The sequence below is a fragment of the Lissotriton helveticus genome, chromosome 7 (genome assembly GCF_964261635.1).
Source record: "Lissotriton helveticus chromosome 7, aLisHel1.1, whole genome shotgun sequence".
In the NCBI taxonomy this organism is placed as follows: domain Eukaryota; kingdom Metazoa; phylum Chordata; class Amphibia; order Caudata; family Salamandridae; genus Lissotriton; species Lissotriton helveticus.
Genome location: NC_136068.1, coordinates 329,522,429 through 329,540,315, shown reverse-complemented (window position 1 = coordinate 329,540,315; position 17,887 = coordinate 329,522,429).

Genomic DNA, 17,887 nt, shown 5'->3' with positions numbered 1-17,887 from the left:
CCCTAAGAATAATGTGGAATAACAAGATGTATATTTTAAGAAAGGTACCGGAGGTTGAAAATCTAATTGCTCAGATTAAGTCTCACAAAGACACATACAAAAATTATTTTAAAGCTCACAATACAGGTTGAAGGTACCAAGCTCTAATAGGGTATATAGGAATACCCAGTTTGGATAAAGTGAGGGTTCCCTCGGGTGGGAGGGAGGGAAGGGACACCAACATTTTTACATGTTTTAGCCTATTTGAGCACAGGGTGGTGAGCATTTAGGAAAAAAACTAAAAATATATGGTGCTCATTGGTGCAAAGGAAAAGAATACTAGCATGGAGAGAGTGGTCCGAAGACTATCACAGTAGAGAGAATGGAAAATAATGGTCTGTAGTGTAAAAACACTCTTTTGGAATGTCAACGGCCTGAGGGTAAATTCTAGACAAAGGAAGATTTTGGAATTTCTCAGACTCTCCAATAATGATGCCATATTACTACAGGAGACACATTTAAGATGGGAAGAGTGGCAGGGAGTGCTAGAGATAAATAAATGGATTACCCACCTTGCATATATGAAACAGTCCGATAATGTAAAGGGGGTGGCCGTTCTATACAAGAAATATGCTCTAGCCAGGGTGGAGGTCTTTTTGTCCGATTCAAGGGGTAGATGGCTAATAAACTATGCTAAAATTCATAATACGGATTATGCATTTGTGGCTTATTATGGCCCACACACCAATGACCCCTCACCACTTAGGGAATTATACCAACCGTCACATTTATTTGATCATGCAGCAGTCAAGTTAGAGATGTCGGTTTAGACTCCTCTAATACAGACATGGTGGACTCTGGACAGAACCCTGTTAGGGGCCCCAAAAATAATAAAACCTCTAAAAGACGATTCAGTTTTCTTCTTTAATCAAAATTAACCTACCACAAATTGTTTTGGACACTTACAAAGCATATATATGTGGAAAATTAGTTAGTATGGCAGCATATAAGAGGATGGCTGGGAAAAACAAAGAAAGGGAATATGAACAGTCCATTGAAAAAATACAGGGAGAATTAGTAGATAGTGAGTCTATGCCAGAATCCATAAAAGAGTAGCCTCAAAATAAACTGAGAGAAGCAAATGAGATATTTTCAGATTATTTGGAAGGGTTATTGAAACAGAGATGGGAGGTCAGCAGGTTGGCAAACCATGAATATGGGGAAGGCTGTGGAAAGATGCTAGCGTGGAAGGCAAGACTAGACTTTGTTAGAAATTAGATGAAGGAAGTAATAAACAACAAAACAAAAAGTAAGTGCACGGAAGATGGAGCAATTGAGGAAGCTTTTTTGGGGTTCTTCCAAAACTTATATACTGATGATGTAGAAGTGAGTTTTGTGAGTGGGTGTGTAAGTACCTGTATGGCTCTGTGACTTGGTCTGCATGAGCCTGTGTGGTTCTGTCAGTGGGTTTGAGAGTGCATGTGTGGGTCTGTGAGTTACTGTATGAGTGGTTGTGTGTTTCTGTAAGTGGGTTTGTGAGTATGTTTGTGGGTGTGTGAGGCAGTCTCTGAGGGCCTTTATGGTTGGTGGAAAAGTGTGTGAGTACCTGCATGAGTCTGTGGCTGGGTCTGTAAGAGCTTGTGTTGTTTTATGAATGGGTTTGTCAGTGCCTGCATGGCTCTTTGAGTGAGTGTGTGAGCAGCTGTGTGGGTTTATGAGTGGGTGTGAGACTGTCTGTGTTGGCCTGTTAGTGACTGTGTGAGTGGATATGTTGTTCTGTAAGTAGTTGAGTATAAGAGTGCCTGTGTGGGTCTGTGAGTGAATGTGCGAGTGGCTGTGTGGTTCTTTTAATAGGTGTGTGAGTTCCTGCATGGGTCCATGAGTGGGTCTGTGAGTGGTTTGTGGGTCTGTTTGTGTGTGTGACTGCCTGTGTGGGACTCTGAGTGGGAGTCAATGTGACAGCTTAAAACTGTGATTTGGTGGGTGGGTGTGTGAGTGTGCCTGTGTGGGTCTGTGAAGAGGTGTGAGTGTCTATGTGGGTTTGTGTGTGTGTGTGTGTGTGTGTGTGTGTGTGTATGAATGCCTACATTGGTATATGAGTGGGTCAGAGAGTGCCTGCATGGCTCTGTGAGTTGGTGTGTGAATGCCTGCATAGGTCTGTGAGTTAGTGGGTATCTGACTGTGTGGATCTGTAAATAGGCGTGAAAGTACCTCTGTGGGTATTTGAGAGGGTCTGACAGTTTTTTAAAGTACATCAAGATATGTGGATCAGTCACAGAACTACACTGGGGCGCACAGAGCCTAGGGAGAGATCTGTGGATTCCCGAGGTGAAACAAAAAACAATATAACTCAATTTCATACCCAACATAGGTCACTCTGACACTTCTCTAACCCACCCATGGGGTCAGGGTACCGCTACCCTGACCCCTTTAATCATTTTTCAAATACATTTTCAGGCCCCGGGACCATTCCCCAATATCTGAAAAAGCAGCCACAACCTCCCATTCAGGTTGTGGTCAGTCTATCACGATGTTGCAAGGTGGAGTGTAACTTTGCGGATCCACTGCAATGGATCTGCGGAGGGTCCACGTCCCTGCATATACAATTTTGTTTTTCCTCTAATAACGCCACTACTGCTGAATGGATTTACACCAAATCATAAAAAAAAGCTCTTTCTGGAACAAGAGCTACCTATCTGCCAAATTTGGTGTGATCCTGTCCAGCAGTTCAGGTTGTAGTTATGTTTAAAATCCCTATGGGAACTTGCATGGGAAGCACACATTGTTTTTATCCCTCCCTTTTTTCTTGGCCCCTGCTTCACAGATCACTCCAAGTCTTTCCATGCAGAGCTACACAAACCGGGCCCCTTTTTTGGGGAAAATTTCATAAAGATTCAACTGCGCCAAAATTATAAGCAAGTTAAAAGAATGCTTTTCATGGGGAAGCAGGTCCTAACTATGACTACCCGCTGGCGAACACCATTAGGTAATATATATAAGTGTGTGTGTGTGTGTGTATCTGTATATATGTATATTTATAATAAAGCAGCTTCACCAATAATGAAGAATCAGCACACCCAGCACTTTCTTTGCACAATTAGTTTATTTGTGGCTAACGTATCAAAGCGTTTTGGTCCCTGTTGCACCGTGGTCATTATCACAGGCGCCATTTTGCCATGAATATTTATATATGATTTACAATTACAGAAAATAAACAAAGATGTATGAAGCTAGCTCTCTATATAGTTTACTAAATAGAAGTACACTCTGCAGAGAGTCTGTGGATCCCCAATTGGTATATAGAGGTAAAAGTTGATAATTCTATTACTCTTTTTGTTGTAGTGTGGGTGAGTAGTTAGGCTTATCAGAGTGTAGTCCTAAGCATTTGTTATACTCACAGAGGCAATAAATGAGACACACACTCAGAAATAAATCCGAGACCAATTTACAAAAATCGCATACATTTTTATGTCATTTTTAAGACCAAAAACTTCGATCTACAGTAAGTACTTTCAGAGGTATGATTTTCCAAAGCTCTGAAAATATATCACATTTCTGTGCATTTATGCTTTACTGAAGTCAATGGGAAAAAGTATTAAATGCCCATAAAATCAGGCGATGCATTCACGAAGTTCACCTTCTCGTTACAAGTCAGTAACTGGACCAGATCCAATGTTCCAGCAGCAGACGTCTGGGAGTGTCCCGGATCGGCCAGGAGCAGAGTGCTGAAGGTGATGGTAGCTGGTCAAAGGGACAAATGACAAAGGGAGACACCTGGAAACACACTGCACAGGAGTACTTAAAGGTAAGTCTGAGGGCTCTCCTTTGAGGGGAGATGTTGCAAGGGCCTGGGAACCAAAGGAGTACAGCTGGTTTGTGGCTACCAGGGTCGGTGGGGCTGGGGGCAGAGCAAATAGGTCAGCCCGGCGTTGTGACTCTTGCGGTCCTCGCGGTCAGGAACAGGCAGCTTGGAGAGGTGATCTTAGGACAGCTCGGCCACTCAGGAAGTGGTCTCTTGTGTTTCAATGCCCCTCAATAGGTGTTTGTTTCTGGTGTCGTGGGCATCCGGGTTGAACTCTTCTTATCTCATTTTGCATATGGTGGTCGGGTTCCATGGGTATTGGTACAGTGCGGCTCTGGTAGATCCTGGTGCCTCCAAACTTGGCGGAGAGGCTAATCTAATTATCCAGAGCTGGTGTACCAATTTGGTGAAGATGCTCCCTTGTGAGCACCAGGGAGCAGAAAGACAACAAACCGGACACCTTGGGATCGCTGCCTGCGGTGTGCAGGGGATTGAGACTTTCACTACAAGGGAGGTTCTTGGTGCTTTATCAAAGTCTGGAGAAGATCCAGGGTTGTTGGAGTCCTCATGGGTGCTAGTTGACACAGCCTAGAGCAATAGTCAAAGTCCTAGGAGCAGCAGGCAAGGTTTGGTGCCAATTTTCTTCTGCAGCAGGGCCTCTGTTTTCGTGCAGTGGGTCATCTTTGTCCTAGTCTTCTTCTTGCCCATTATATCTAAATTCCAGCTCTAGGGATGACACATAAATACTGAATTTAAGGGAGTTACAGGTGGAGACAGGTAGTAGCCATAGGCTACCTACTTTTAGGGTGCCTACACCCTCTAAGTGACCTCTACCTGTGGGAAGAGGCCCTACCCTAGTCCTGATAGGTTGTTTCTCCACCATCCCAAGATGTTGGATTCTCAGGAGAAGGGTTTACATTGCTGCCCCACCCTAGGAGTGGTGCTGGCTGAGTGACGATACTCCTCCTCATTTAACTAGTTTTACTGCCTGTCTTTCGATCAAATGTGGAGCATGACAGGAGGGTTGGCATCCCCCACTGTCTGGAGAAGCCTGAGCTGAACCTCAGTTGTGGCAATGCCTTTGAAGCTTCCTGCTCGGTAGACCATTCCGGACTAGAGAAGGCGTGGAGCACCTCTTCCCAGAACAGGCTTTGTTTCTGGCCTCTGAGAGCACAGGCTCTCACTCCATGAGGTCAGAAACATGTCTAGTGATGGCAGACTGGCAGTGGCTTGTCGGAGACCGCACCAGTGCTTGATTGGTTTTCATGGGCCCTCTAAATGGTCTTCCTGTGTACATTTATTAATACATGCCTCACTGGCATCAGTGAGGACTTATTAAGATAAGATGTTTGGTACCAAACATCTTAGAGTACAGTGAAGCCATCATGGAGCTAGTAAACTCGTAATGACAAGTATCCAGCCCAAGTACTCTATATGACCTCCCTGTGCCCTTACAATATCCAAGAATGGCTCAGATTTTGTAGGGTCCTATCTGCTCATACAGATAGGTCATCCCATGGGATATAGTCCACGCTGCCTTAGGGCTGTAAGGCCTGCAGTTGACATGACTTACCTAAATCTCATGCAATGTGGTAGAGTGGGCTGTGGCAGGGCCGCTTACTGCTGTTGCGTGGAAACAGTTGTTTGGGCAATTGTAACTGGAGAATTGATAGCGCAACATTTTAAACCTCAAGCACAATCTGTTTTTTAAAACTAGACCTGTATTTTAAACGCGCGTTTTCACTTTGTGCACTAGTGGTACCTACCTGCTCTGGGGGCTCGTCTGGGGGTCCGAGAAAGCCTGGTCTCAATTTCCTCCTTCCCGCCCAGGTCCGACGTAGTGACAGCACCGTTGCGCGGAGGGCGTGGAAGGGTAGAGACAGGCACTTCCTGTTGGGGCGGTTAGCGCTCTAGTCGCCTGTACAGATTCTCAGGAGGGATTTAAGGCGCAGGGGAAGGGGCCGCGATGTGGTGAGTGGGCTGTGGCAGGGCCGCTTACTGCTGATGCGTGGAAACAGTTGTTCGGGCAATTGTAACTGGAGAATTGATAGCGCAACATTTTAAACCTCAAGCACAATCTGTTTTTTAAAACTAGACCTGTATTTAAACGCGTGTTTTCACTTTGTGTACTAGTGGTACCTACCTGCTCTGGGGGCTCGTCTGGGGGACCGAGAAAGCCTGGTCTCAATTTCCTCCTTCCTGCCCTGGTCCGACGCGGTGACAGCACCGTTGCGTGGAGGGTGTGGAAGGGTAGAGACAGGCACTTCCTGTTGGGGCGGTTAGCGCTCTAGTCGCCAGCACAGATTCTCAGGAGGGATATAAGGCGCAGAGGAAGGGGCCGCGATGTGGTGAGTGGGCTGTGGCAGGGCCGCTTACTGCTGATGCGTGGAAACAGTTGTTTGGGCAATTGTAGCTGGAGAATTGATAGCGCAACATTTTAAACCTCAAGCACGATCTGTTTTTTAAAACTAGACCTGTATTTTAAACGCGTGTTTTCACTTTGTGTACTAGTGGTACCTACCTGCTCTGGGGGCTCGTCTGGGGGTCCGAGAAAACCTGGTCTCAGTTTCCTCCTTCCCGCCTTGGTCCGACGCGGTGACAGCACTGTTGCGCGGAGGGCGTGGAAGGGTAGAGACAGGCACTTCCTGTTGGGGCGGTTAGCGCTCTAGTCGCCAGCACAGATTCTCAGGAGGGATTTAAGGCGCAGAGGAAGGGGCCGCGATGTGGTGAGTGGGCTGTGGCAGGGCCGCTTACTGCTGATGCGTGGAAACAGTTGTTCGGGCAATTGTATATGGAGAATTGATAGCGCAACATTTTAAACCTCAAGCACGATCTGTTTTTCAAATCTAGACCTGTATTTTACACGCGTGTTTTCACTTTGTGTACTAGTGGTACCTACCTGATCTGGGAGCTCGTCTGGGGGTCCGAGAAAGCCTGGTCTCAATTTCCTCCTTCCCGCCCTGGTCCGACGCGGTGTCAGCACCGTTGCGCGGAGGGTGTGGAAGGGTAAAGACAGGCACTTCCTGTTGCGGCGGTTAGCGCTTTAGTCGCCAGCACAGATTCTCAGGAGGGATATAAGGCTCAGAGGAAGGGGCAGCGATGTGGTGAGTGGGCTGTCGCAGCTTACTGCTGATTCGTGGAAACAGTTGTTTGGGCAATTGTAACTGGAGAATTGATAGCGCAGCATTTTAAACCTCAAGCACGATCTGTTTTTTAAAACTAGACCTTTATTTTAAATGCGTGTTTTCACTTTGTGTACTAGTGGTACCTACCTGCTCTGGGGGCTCGTCTGGGGGTCCGAGAAAGCCTGGTCTCAGTTTCCTCCTTTCCGCCCTGGTCCGATGCGGTGACAGCACCGTTGCGCGGAGGGCGTGGAAGGGTAGAGACAGGCACTTCCTGTTGAGGCGGTTAGCGCTCTAGTCAAAAGCACAGATTCTCAGGAGGGATTTAAGGCGCAGAGGAAGGGGCCGCGATGTGGTGAGTGGGCTGTGGCAGGGCCGCTTACTGCTGATGCGTGGAAACAGTTGTTCGGGCAATTGTAACTGGTAAATTGATAGCGCAACATTTTAAACCTCAAGCACGATCTGTTTTTTAAAACTAGACCTGTATTTTAAACACGTGTTTTCACTTTGTGTACTAGTGGTACCTACCTGCTCTGGGGGCTCGTCTGGGGGTCCGAGAAAGCCTGGTCTCAATTTCCTCCTTCCCGCCCTGGTCCGATGCGGTGACAGCACCGTTGCGCGGAGGGCGTGGAAGGGTAGAGACAGGCACTTCCTGTTGGGGCGGTTAGCGCTCTAGTCGCCAGCACAGATTCTCAGGAGGGATATAAGGCGCAGAGGAAGGGGACGCGATGTGGTGAGTGGGCTGTGGCAGGGCCGCTTACTGCTGATGCGTGGAAACAGTTGTTCGGGCAATTGTAACTGGAGAATTGATAGCGCAACATTTTAAACCTCAAGCACGATCTGTTTTTTAAAACTAGACCTGTATTTTAAACGCGTGTTTTCACTTTGTGTACTAGTGGTACGTACCTGCTCTGGGGGCTCGTCTGGGGGTCCGAGAAAGCCTGGTCTCAGTTTCCTCCTTTCCGCCTTGGTCCGACGCGGTGACAGCACTGTTGCGCAGAGGGCGTGGAAGGGTAGAGACAGGCACTTCCTGTTGGGGCGGTTAGCGCTCTAGTCGCCAGCACAGATTCTCAGGAGGGATTTAAGGCGCAGAGGAAGGGGCCGCGATGTGGTGAGTGGGCTGTGGCAGGGCCGCTTACTGCTGATGCGTGGAAACAGTTGTTCGGGCAATTGTATATGGAGAATTGATAGCGCAACATTTTAAACCTCAAGCACGATCTGTTTTTCAAATCTAGACCTGTATTTTACACGCGTGTTTTCACTTTGTGTACTAGTGGTACCTACCTGATCTGGGGGCTCGTCTGGGGGTCCGAGAAAGCCTGGTCTCAATTTCCTCCTTCCCGCCCTGGTCCGACGCGGTGTCAGCACCGTTGCGCGGAGGGTGTGGAAGGGTAAAGACAGGCACTTCCTGTTGCGGCGGTTAGCGCTTTAGTCGCCAGCACAGATTCTCAGGAGGGATATAAGGCTCAGAGGAAGGGGCAGCGATGTGGTGAGTGGGCTGTCGCAGCTTACTGCTGATTCGTGGAAACAGTTGTTTGGGCAATTGTAACTGGAGAATTGATAGCGCAGCATTTTAAACCTCAAGCACGATCTGTTTTTTAAAACTAGACCTTTATTTTAAATGCGTGTTTTCACTTTGTGTACTAGTGGTACCTACCTGCTCTGGGGGCTCGTCTGGGGGTCCGAGAAAGCCTGGTCTCAGTTTCCTCCTTTCCGCCCTGGTCCGATGCGGTGACAGCACCATTGCGCGGAGGGCGTGGAAGGGTAGAGACAGGCACTTCCTGTTGAGGCGGTTAGCGCTCTAGTCAAAAGCACAGATTCTCAGGAGGGATTTAAGGCGCAGAGGAAGGGGCCGCGATGTGGTGAGTGGCCTGTGGCAGGGCCGCTTACTGCTGATGCGTGGAAACAGTTGTTCGGGCAATTGTAACTGGAAAATTGATAGCGCAACATTTTAAACCTCAAGCACGATCTGTTTTTTAAAACTAGACCTGTATTTTAAACACGTGTTTTCACTTTGTGTACTAGTGGTACCTACCTGCTCTGGGGGCTCGTCTGGGGGTCCGAGAAAGCCTGGTCTCAATTTCCTCCTTCCCGCCCTGGTCCGATGCGGTGACAGCACCGTTGCGTGGAGGGCGTGGAAGGGTAGAGACAGGCACTTCCTGTTGGGGCGGTTAGCGCTCTAGTCGCCAGCACAGATTCTCAGGAGGGATATAAGGCGCAGAGGAAGGGGACGCGATGTGGTGAGTGGGCTGTGGCAGGGCCGCTTACTGCTGATGCGTGGAAACAGTTGTTCGGGCAATTGTAACTGGAGAATTGATAGCGCAACATTTTAAACCTCAAGCACGATCTGTTTTTTAAAACTAGACCTGTATTTTAAACGCGTGTTTTCACTTTGTGTACTAGTGGTACGTACCTGCTCTGGGGGCTCGTCTGGGGGTCCGAGAAAGCCTGGTCTCAATTTCCTCCTTCCCGCCCTGGTCCGACGCGGTGACAGCACTGTTGCGCGGAGGGCGTGGAAGGGTAGAGACAGGCACTTCCTCTTGGGGCGGTTAGCGCTCTAGTCGCCAGCACAGATTCTCAGGAGGGATATAAGGCGCAGAGGAAGGGGCAGCGATGTGGTGGGTGGGCTGTCGCAGCTTACTGCTGATTCGTGGAAACAGTTGTTTGGGCAATTGTAACTGGAGAATTGATAGCGCAGCATTTTAAACCTCAAGCATGATCTGTTTTTTAAAACTAGACCTTTATTTTAAACGCGTGTTTTCACTTTGTGTACTAGTGGTACCTACCTGCTCTGGGGGCTCGTCTGGGGGTCCGAGAAAGCCTGGTCTCAGTTTCCTCCTTACCGCCCTGGTCCGATGCGGTGACAGCACCATTGCGCGGAGGGCGTGGAAGGGTAGAGACAGGCACTTCCTGTTGGGGCGGTTAGCGCTCTAGTCGCAAGCACAGATTCTCAGGAGGGATTTAAGGCGCAGAGGAAGGGGCCCAGATGTGGTGAGTGGGCTGTGGCAGGGCCGCTTACTGATGATGCGTGGAAACAGTTGTTCGGGCAATTGTAACTGGAGAATTGATAGCGCAACATTTTAAACCTCAAGCACAATCTGTTTTTTAAAACTAGACCTGTATTTTAAACGCGTGTTTTCACTTTGTGTACTAGTGGTACCTACCTGCTCTGGGGGCTCGTCTGGGGGTCCGAGAAAGCCTGGTCTCAATTTCCTCCTTCCCGCCCTGGTCCGACGCGGTGACAGCACCGTTGCGCGGAGGGTGTGGAAGGGTAGAGACAGGCACTTCCAGTTGGGGCGGTTAGCGCTCTAGTCGCCAGCACAGATTCTCAGGAGGGATATAAGGCGCAGAGGAAGGGGCCGCGATGTGGTGAGTGGGCTGTGGCAGGGCCGCTTACTGCTGATGCCTGGAAACAGTTTGGGCAATTGTAACTGGAGAATTGATAGCGCAACATTTTAAACCTCAAGCACGATCTGTTTTTTAAAACCAGACCTGTATTTTACACGCGTGTTTTCACTTTGTGTACTAGTGGTACCTACCTGCTCTTGGGGCTCGTATGGGGGTCCGAGAAAGCCTGGTCTCAATTTCCTCCTTCCCGCCCTGGTCCGACGCGGTGACAGCACTGTTGCATGGAGGGCGTGGCAGGGTAGAGACAGGCACTTCCTGTTGGGGCGGTTAGCGCTCTAGTCGCCAGCACAGATTCTCAGGAGGGATATAAGGCGCAGAGGAAGGGACCGCGATGTGCTGAGTGGGCTGTGGCAGGGCGGCTTACTGCTGATGCGTGGAAACAGTTGTTCGGGCAATTGTACCTGGAGAATTGATAGCGCAACATTTTAAACCTCAAGCACGATCTGTTTTTTAAAACTAGACCTGTATTTTACACTCGTGTTTTCACTTTGTGTACTAGTGGTACCTACCTGCTCTGGGGGCTCGTCTGGGGGTCCGAGAAAGCCTGGTCTCAATTTCCTCCTTCCCGCCCTGGTCTGACGTGGTGACAGCACCGTTGCGCGGAGGGTGTGGAAGGGTAGAGGCAGGCACTTCCTGTTGGGGAGGTTAGCGCTCTAGTCGCCAGCACAGATTCTCAGGAGGGATATAAGGCACAGAGGAAGGGGCCGCGATGTGGTGAGTGGGCTGTGGCAGGGCCTCTTACTGCTGATGCGTGGAAACAGTTGTTTGGGCAATTGTAACTGGAGAATTGTTAGCGCATGTTCTGGGTGAGATTGTGGACCACACCAGAACTAGCAAGTTATAAAGAAAGGCTAGAAGAGATTCTAAGGTTTGATCAGAGTAACAGCCTTCAGTGGGTCAAGCATGTGCACATATGGTTTTGTAAACTTGGGTTGAAGCATTTCTTGGAAGCACCTACTTTATTGACATCAGCTTCCAAAAAAACATTGAAAACCACTTTTTGGGTGTTTATACAAAGTAGTGTATCCTATAGCCCAGATATTGGAGGATTACTGTCTCAGTTCCTTCTTACAAAACCAATCCAGTTTTTTTTAGCACTATATGGATGAAGTGCAGCCCCAGTTGGCAAAATCTCTGTACATGAAATTTCACTATGGTGTTTTGCAAATTAATTCAAGCACAGCTAAATGGGGCCGAAGAATAGGCGAGAATAATGAGGACTGTTGTTTACTATGTCAATCTAATGCACAAGAAAATGATTTACATTTACTATTCCTCTGCTCAGCATACACGATTCCAAGGCAAACATGGATTAAACCCATCTGTGGGAATTTGGGAATTAGGTCTTGTTTTGAGGTAAAAACAATACTAAAAACTGTCACTTCACAGTAAATTGTTTTTAGTGTTAGTAGATATTTGTTTGCTGTGGGTGTACTAAGAGAAAAAAAGAGTTGACATTTTAATGTTCTAATCTTATGTGTTGTCCTAACTACTAATATTCACTTTCCTGCATTTGCATTTTAGAACTGTCCAGAGATCAGGCAGAACGCACTGCTGTGTACGCTACGTGCTGCTCAAGGTCGCTTATAAGCACTTCTAAAGCACTTGCACTTTTGTTTGCTGTTCAGAACCTTTGAGAGGAAGCTTTAATCATTTACGTGTACCCTTCTAGTATTTGAACCTTCCTAATCCAATCAGGATTATATATTCCCTTCAATGTTTTAATTATACTGGACTGTAAGCTTAGCACTTTTATCACACCTTACTTGATATATCGACTTGCGGTATTTCATTCTAAATGTACATTTTTTAGTAACTGCATTTGTTAAGGCGGCACCAATGGAATATTTTGTTTTTAACTGTGCTTTACCAATATGTATGAACTGTTTATTTTGTATCTTTTATGGTATTTTCAAACTGAAATAAAGATTAATGAATGAGTATTACCGTCTTACCTTCTATATGGCACCCCACTGTTTCTTCTAGAGCAGCCTCCGCCGGATTTTCTGAGCCCCCGTCCATCTCTTCCATCTTTTCTTTCGCTCTTGATGCCTCGCCCGGCAGTTTTGCGGGAGGGGACGAGAGTCACAGGTTCACAGTGACTTCGTGCCACCTCGGAGCTCCGACAGGAGTGCCGTGTAGCAGTGCGGATCTGCTTCCATGGCACCGGGGGAAGAGTCAGCACTTCCTCCAGTGCCTAATGCCTCTTCATACAACACAAAGATAGTTGTGGCGAAAGAATGACCGTCTTTTACATCTACGACCCCCAAAAAAGTATCAAAACGTCACTCTTCTATGAAAATAAAGTTTCCTTCCTCCAATAAGGTAATTTGACCTGGTAGCTTGTACATTTAGTAAGGAGGAGACAACAACTGCTCTCGAAGGGTACCCAGTTGACACCTGCACCGCTACTTCCACCCATAAAACAGGTAAGGAATGCAAAGTTCGGAGTCACAGTACAGCATAGTTAATTAGAAACCCCTCAGTACAATTATTTCTCCTGGGGTCAGGCTGGAAGGGGCCCAGAACCAAAACCCACCCCCAGTAGTTACTCGTAAGATTTCCAAAAGGGATATAAAATCTGGGCTACCCTCTACCACTTTTTCGGGAGACAGAGTAAAAATCACCCCTTCACTGAGGTCATGCGTTAATATCAAGAGCACCGAAGAGCCACAGTCTAATCATATAAGTACCCAGACAAATGATCCCCCCACACTTTTCACTGAAATGGAGCCGTTAATGCCCTTACAGCACACATCGCAGGTCCTACATAATAATAACTGCTTCTCTCCCCTTGCGAATGATGAGTGCATCAGTAACTCCCTCGTGGACAGTCCTGTAGTAGGAGGCACTCCAAATAACATTGAAATATTTGGACAAAAGACAGAAAGGGACCAGAGCTTTGAGGGAGCAAGTTTGCCAGGAAAGGAAAAAGAAACTTTAAATATGGACATCAATCAGATTCTCCTCTCCATATCAAATGATATCAAAGGGAAATATGTTATCTCAGAGCAGAATCAAGCTAAAATTCAAAAAGCCGTTCAGGGTTTAGAGGAGAAGTTGATCAACATCACGGAGAGACATTTATTTTGGAAGCCTCCCTGGGGACCTTGCAAGACGAAGTTAAGAGTAATCGGAAAGAGATATTAGCATTAAAGGCAGGAGAAAATGAGTTGAGAGACAAACTTGAAGTGTTGGAAAACAACTCTTTAAGATATAATCTAAGGATCTTGAGTTTTCCTGAAGGCACTGAGGGTGGAAATCTAAAGTGCTTTGTAGTAGATTTATTGAAAGAATACTTTCTAGAAGTGGCAAAATTAGACTTAGAAAATGACATCCAGAGGGTGCATCATGATTTTTTTAGAAGAATCCCGGAAAAAGGAAAGCCTAGGAAAATGCTGATACATTTTCATACTTACACAATCAAAGAAATAATTCTCACAGCCGCCCTTAGGGGTAAACATTTTAAAAAACACGATTGGTCCTTTACAATAAGATCAGATATTTCCAAAGCAACTCAAACACGCCAATGGGAATTAGGAAGGCACATTCAGGATTTGGAGGCTCTAGGGGCAACAGCACAGTTAAAATTCCCAGTGACCCTAAGAATAATGTGGAATACAAGATGTATATTTTAAGAAAGGTACCGGAGGTTGAAAATCTAATTGCTCAGATTAAGTCTCACAAAGACACATACAAAAATTATTTTAAAGCTCACAATACAGGTTGAAGGTACCAAGCTCTAATAGGGTATATAGGAATACCCAGTTTGGATAAAGTGAGGGTTCCCTCGGGTGGGAGGGAGGGAAGGGACACCAACATTTTTACATGTTTTAGCCTATTTGAGCACAGGGTGGTGAGCATTTAGGAAAAAAACTAAAAATATATGGTGCTCATTGGTGCAAAGGAAAAGAATACTAGCATGGAGAGAGTGGTCCGAAGACTATCACAGTAGAGAGAATGGAAAATAATGGTCTGTAGTGTAAAAACACTCTTTTGGAATGTCAACGGCCTGAGGGTAAATTCTAGACAAAGGAAGATTTTGGAATTTCTCAGACTCTCCAATAATGATGCCATATTACTACAGGAGACACATTTAAGATGGGAAGAGTGGCATGGAGTGCTAGAGATAAATAAATGGATTACCCACCTTGCATGTATGAAACAGTCCGGTAATGTAAAGGGGGTGGCCGTTCTATACAAGAAATATGCTCTAGCCAGGGTGGAGGACTTTTTGTCCGATTCAAGGGGTAGATGGCTAATAAACTATGCTAAAATTCATAATATTGATTATGCATTTGTGGCTTATTATGGCCCAAACACCAATGACCCCTCACCACTTAGGGAATTATACCAACCGTCACATTTATCTGATCATGCGGCAGTCAAGTTAGAGATGTCGGTTTAGACTCCTCTAATACAGACATGGTGGACTCTGGACAGAACCCTGTTAGGGGCCCCAAAAATATTAAAACCTCTAAAAGACGATTCAGTTTTCTTCTTTAATCAAAATTAACCTACCACAAATTGTTTTGGACACTTACAAAGCATATATCTGTGGAAAATTAGTTAGTATGGCAGCATAAAAGAGGAAGGCTAGGAAAAACATAGAAAGGGAATATGAACAGTCCATTGAAAAAATACAGGGAGAATTAGTAGATAGTGAGTCTATGCCAGAATCCATAAAAGAGTAGCCTCAAAATAAACTGAGAGAAGCAAATGAGATATTTTCAGATTATTTGGAAGGGTTATTGAAACAGAGATGGGAGGTCAGCAGGTTGGCAAACCATGAATATGGGGAAGGCTGTGGAAAGATGCTAGCGCGGAAGGCAAGACCAGACTTTGTTAGAAATTAGATGAAGGAAGTAATAAACAACAAAACAAAAAGTAAGTGCACAGAAGATGGAGCAATTGAGGAAGCTTTTTTGGGGTTCTTCCAAACTTATATACTGATGATGTAGAAGTGAGTTTTGTGAGTGGGTGTGCAAGTACCTGTATGGCTCTGTGACTTGGTCTGCATGAGCCTGTGTGGTTCTGTCAGTGGGTATGAGAGTGCATGTGTGGGTCTGTGAGTTACTGTATGAGTGGTTGTGTGTTTCTGTAAGTGGGTTTGTGAGTATGTTTGTGGGTGTGTGAGGCAGTCTCTGAGGGCCTTTATGGTTGGTGGAAAAGTGTGTGAGTACCTGCATGAGTCTGTGGCTGGGTCTGTAAGAGCCTGTGTTGTTTTATGAATGGGTTTGTCAGTGCCTGCATGGCTCTGTGAGTGAGTGTGTGAGCAGCTATGTGGGTTTATGAGTGGGTGTGAGACTGTCTGTGTTGGCCTGTTAGTGAGTGTGTGAGTGGATATGTTGTTCTGTAAGTAGTTGAGTATAAGAGTGCCTGTGTGGGTCTGTGAGTGAATGTGCGAGTGGCTGTGTGGTTCTTTAATAGGTGTGTGAGTTCCTGCATGGGTCCATGAGTGGTCTGTGAGTGGTTTGTGGGTCTGTTTGTGTGTGTGACTGCCTGTGTGGGACTCTGAGTGGGAGTCAATGTGACAGCTTAAAACTGTGATTTGGTGGGTGGGTGTGTGAGTGTGCCTGTGTGGGTCTGTGAAGAGGTGTGAGTGTGTATGTGGGTTTGTGTGTGTGTGTATGAATGCCTACATTGGTATATGAGTGGGTCAGAGAGTGCCTGCATGGCTCTGTGAGTTGGTGTGTGAATGCCTGCATAGGTCTGTGAGTTAGTGGGTATCTGGCTGTGTGGATCTGTAAATAGGCGTGAAAGTACCTCTGTGGGTATTTGAGAGGGTCTGACAGTTTTTTAAAGTACATCAAGATATGTGGATCAGTCACAGAACTACACTGGGGCGCACAGAGCCTAGTGAGAGATCTGTGGATTCCCGAGGTGAAACAAAAAACAATATAACTCAATTTCATACCCAACATAGGTCACTCTGACACTTCTCTAACCCACCCATGGGGTCAGGGTACCGCTACCCTGACCCCTTTAATCATTGTTCAAATACATTTTCAGGCCCCGGGACCATTCCCCAATATCTGAAAAAGCAGCCACAACCTCCCATTCAGGTTGTGGTCAGTCTATCACGATGTTGCAAGGTGGAGTGTAACTTTGCGGATCCACTGCAATGGATCTGCGGAGGGTCCACGTCCCTGCATATACAATTTTGTTTTTCCTCTAATAACGCCACTACTGCTGAATGGATTTACACCAAATCATAAAAAAAAGCTCTTTCTGGAACAAGAGCTACCTATCTGCCAAATTTGGTGTGATCCTGTCCAGCAGTTCAGGTTGTAGTTATGTTCAAAATCCCTATGGGAACTTGCATGGGAAACACACATTGTTTTTATCCCTCCCTTTTTTCTTGGCCCCTGCTTCACAGATCACTCCAAGTCTTTCCATGCAGAGCTACACAAACCGGGCCCCTTTTTTGGGGAAAATTTCATAAAGATTCCACTGCGCCAAAATTATAAGCAAGTTAAAAGAATGCTTTTCATGGGGAAGCAGGTCCTAACTATGACTACCTGCTGGCAAACACCATTAGGTAATATATATAAGTGTGTGTGTGTGTGTGTGTGTCTGTATATATGTATATTTATAATAAAGCAGCTTCACCAATAATGAAGAATCAGCACACCCAGCACTTTCTTTGCACAATTAGTTTATTTGTGGCTAACAAATCAAAGCGTTTTGGTCCCTGTTGCACCGTGGTCATGATCACAGGCGCCATTTTGCCATGAATATTTATATATGATTTACAATTACAGAAAATAAACAAAGATGTATGAAGCTAGCTCTCTATATAGTTTACTAAATAGAAGTACACTCTGCAGAGAGTGTGTGGATCCCCAATTGGTATATAGAGGTAAAAGTTGATAATTCTATTACTCTTTTTGTGGTAGTGTGGGTGAGTAGTTAGGCTTATCAGAGTGTAGTCCTAAGCATTTGTTATACTCACAGAGGCAATAAATGAGACACACACTCAGAAATAAATCCGAGACCAATTTACAAAAATCGCATACATTTTTATGTCATTTTTAAGACCAAAAACTTCGATCTACAGTAAGTACTTTCAGAGGTATGATTTTCCAAAGCTCTGAAAATATATCACATTTCTGTGCATTTATGCTTTACTGAAGTCAATGGGGAAAAGTATTAAATGCCCATAAAATCAGGCGATGCATTCACGAAGTTCACCTTCTCGTTACAAGTCAGTAACTGGACCAGATCCAATGTTCCAGCAGCAGACGTCTGGGAGCGTCCGGGATCGGCCAGGAGCAGAGTGCTGAAGGTGATGGTAGCTGGTCAAAGGGACAAATGACAAAGGGAGACACCTGGAAACACACTGCACAGGAGTACTTAAACGTAAGTCTGAGGGCTCTCCTTTGAGGGGAGATGTTGCAAGGGCCTGGGAACCAAAGGAGTACAGCTGGTTTGTGGCTACCAGGGTCGGTGGGGCTGGGGGCAGAGCAAATAGGTCAGCCCGGCGTTGTGACTCTTGCGGTCCACGCGGTCAGGAACAGGCAGCTTGGAGAGGTGATCTTAGGACAGCTCGGCCACTCAGGAAGTGGTCTCTTGT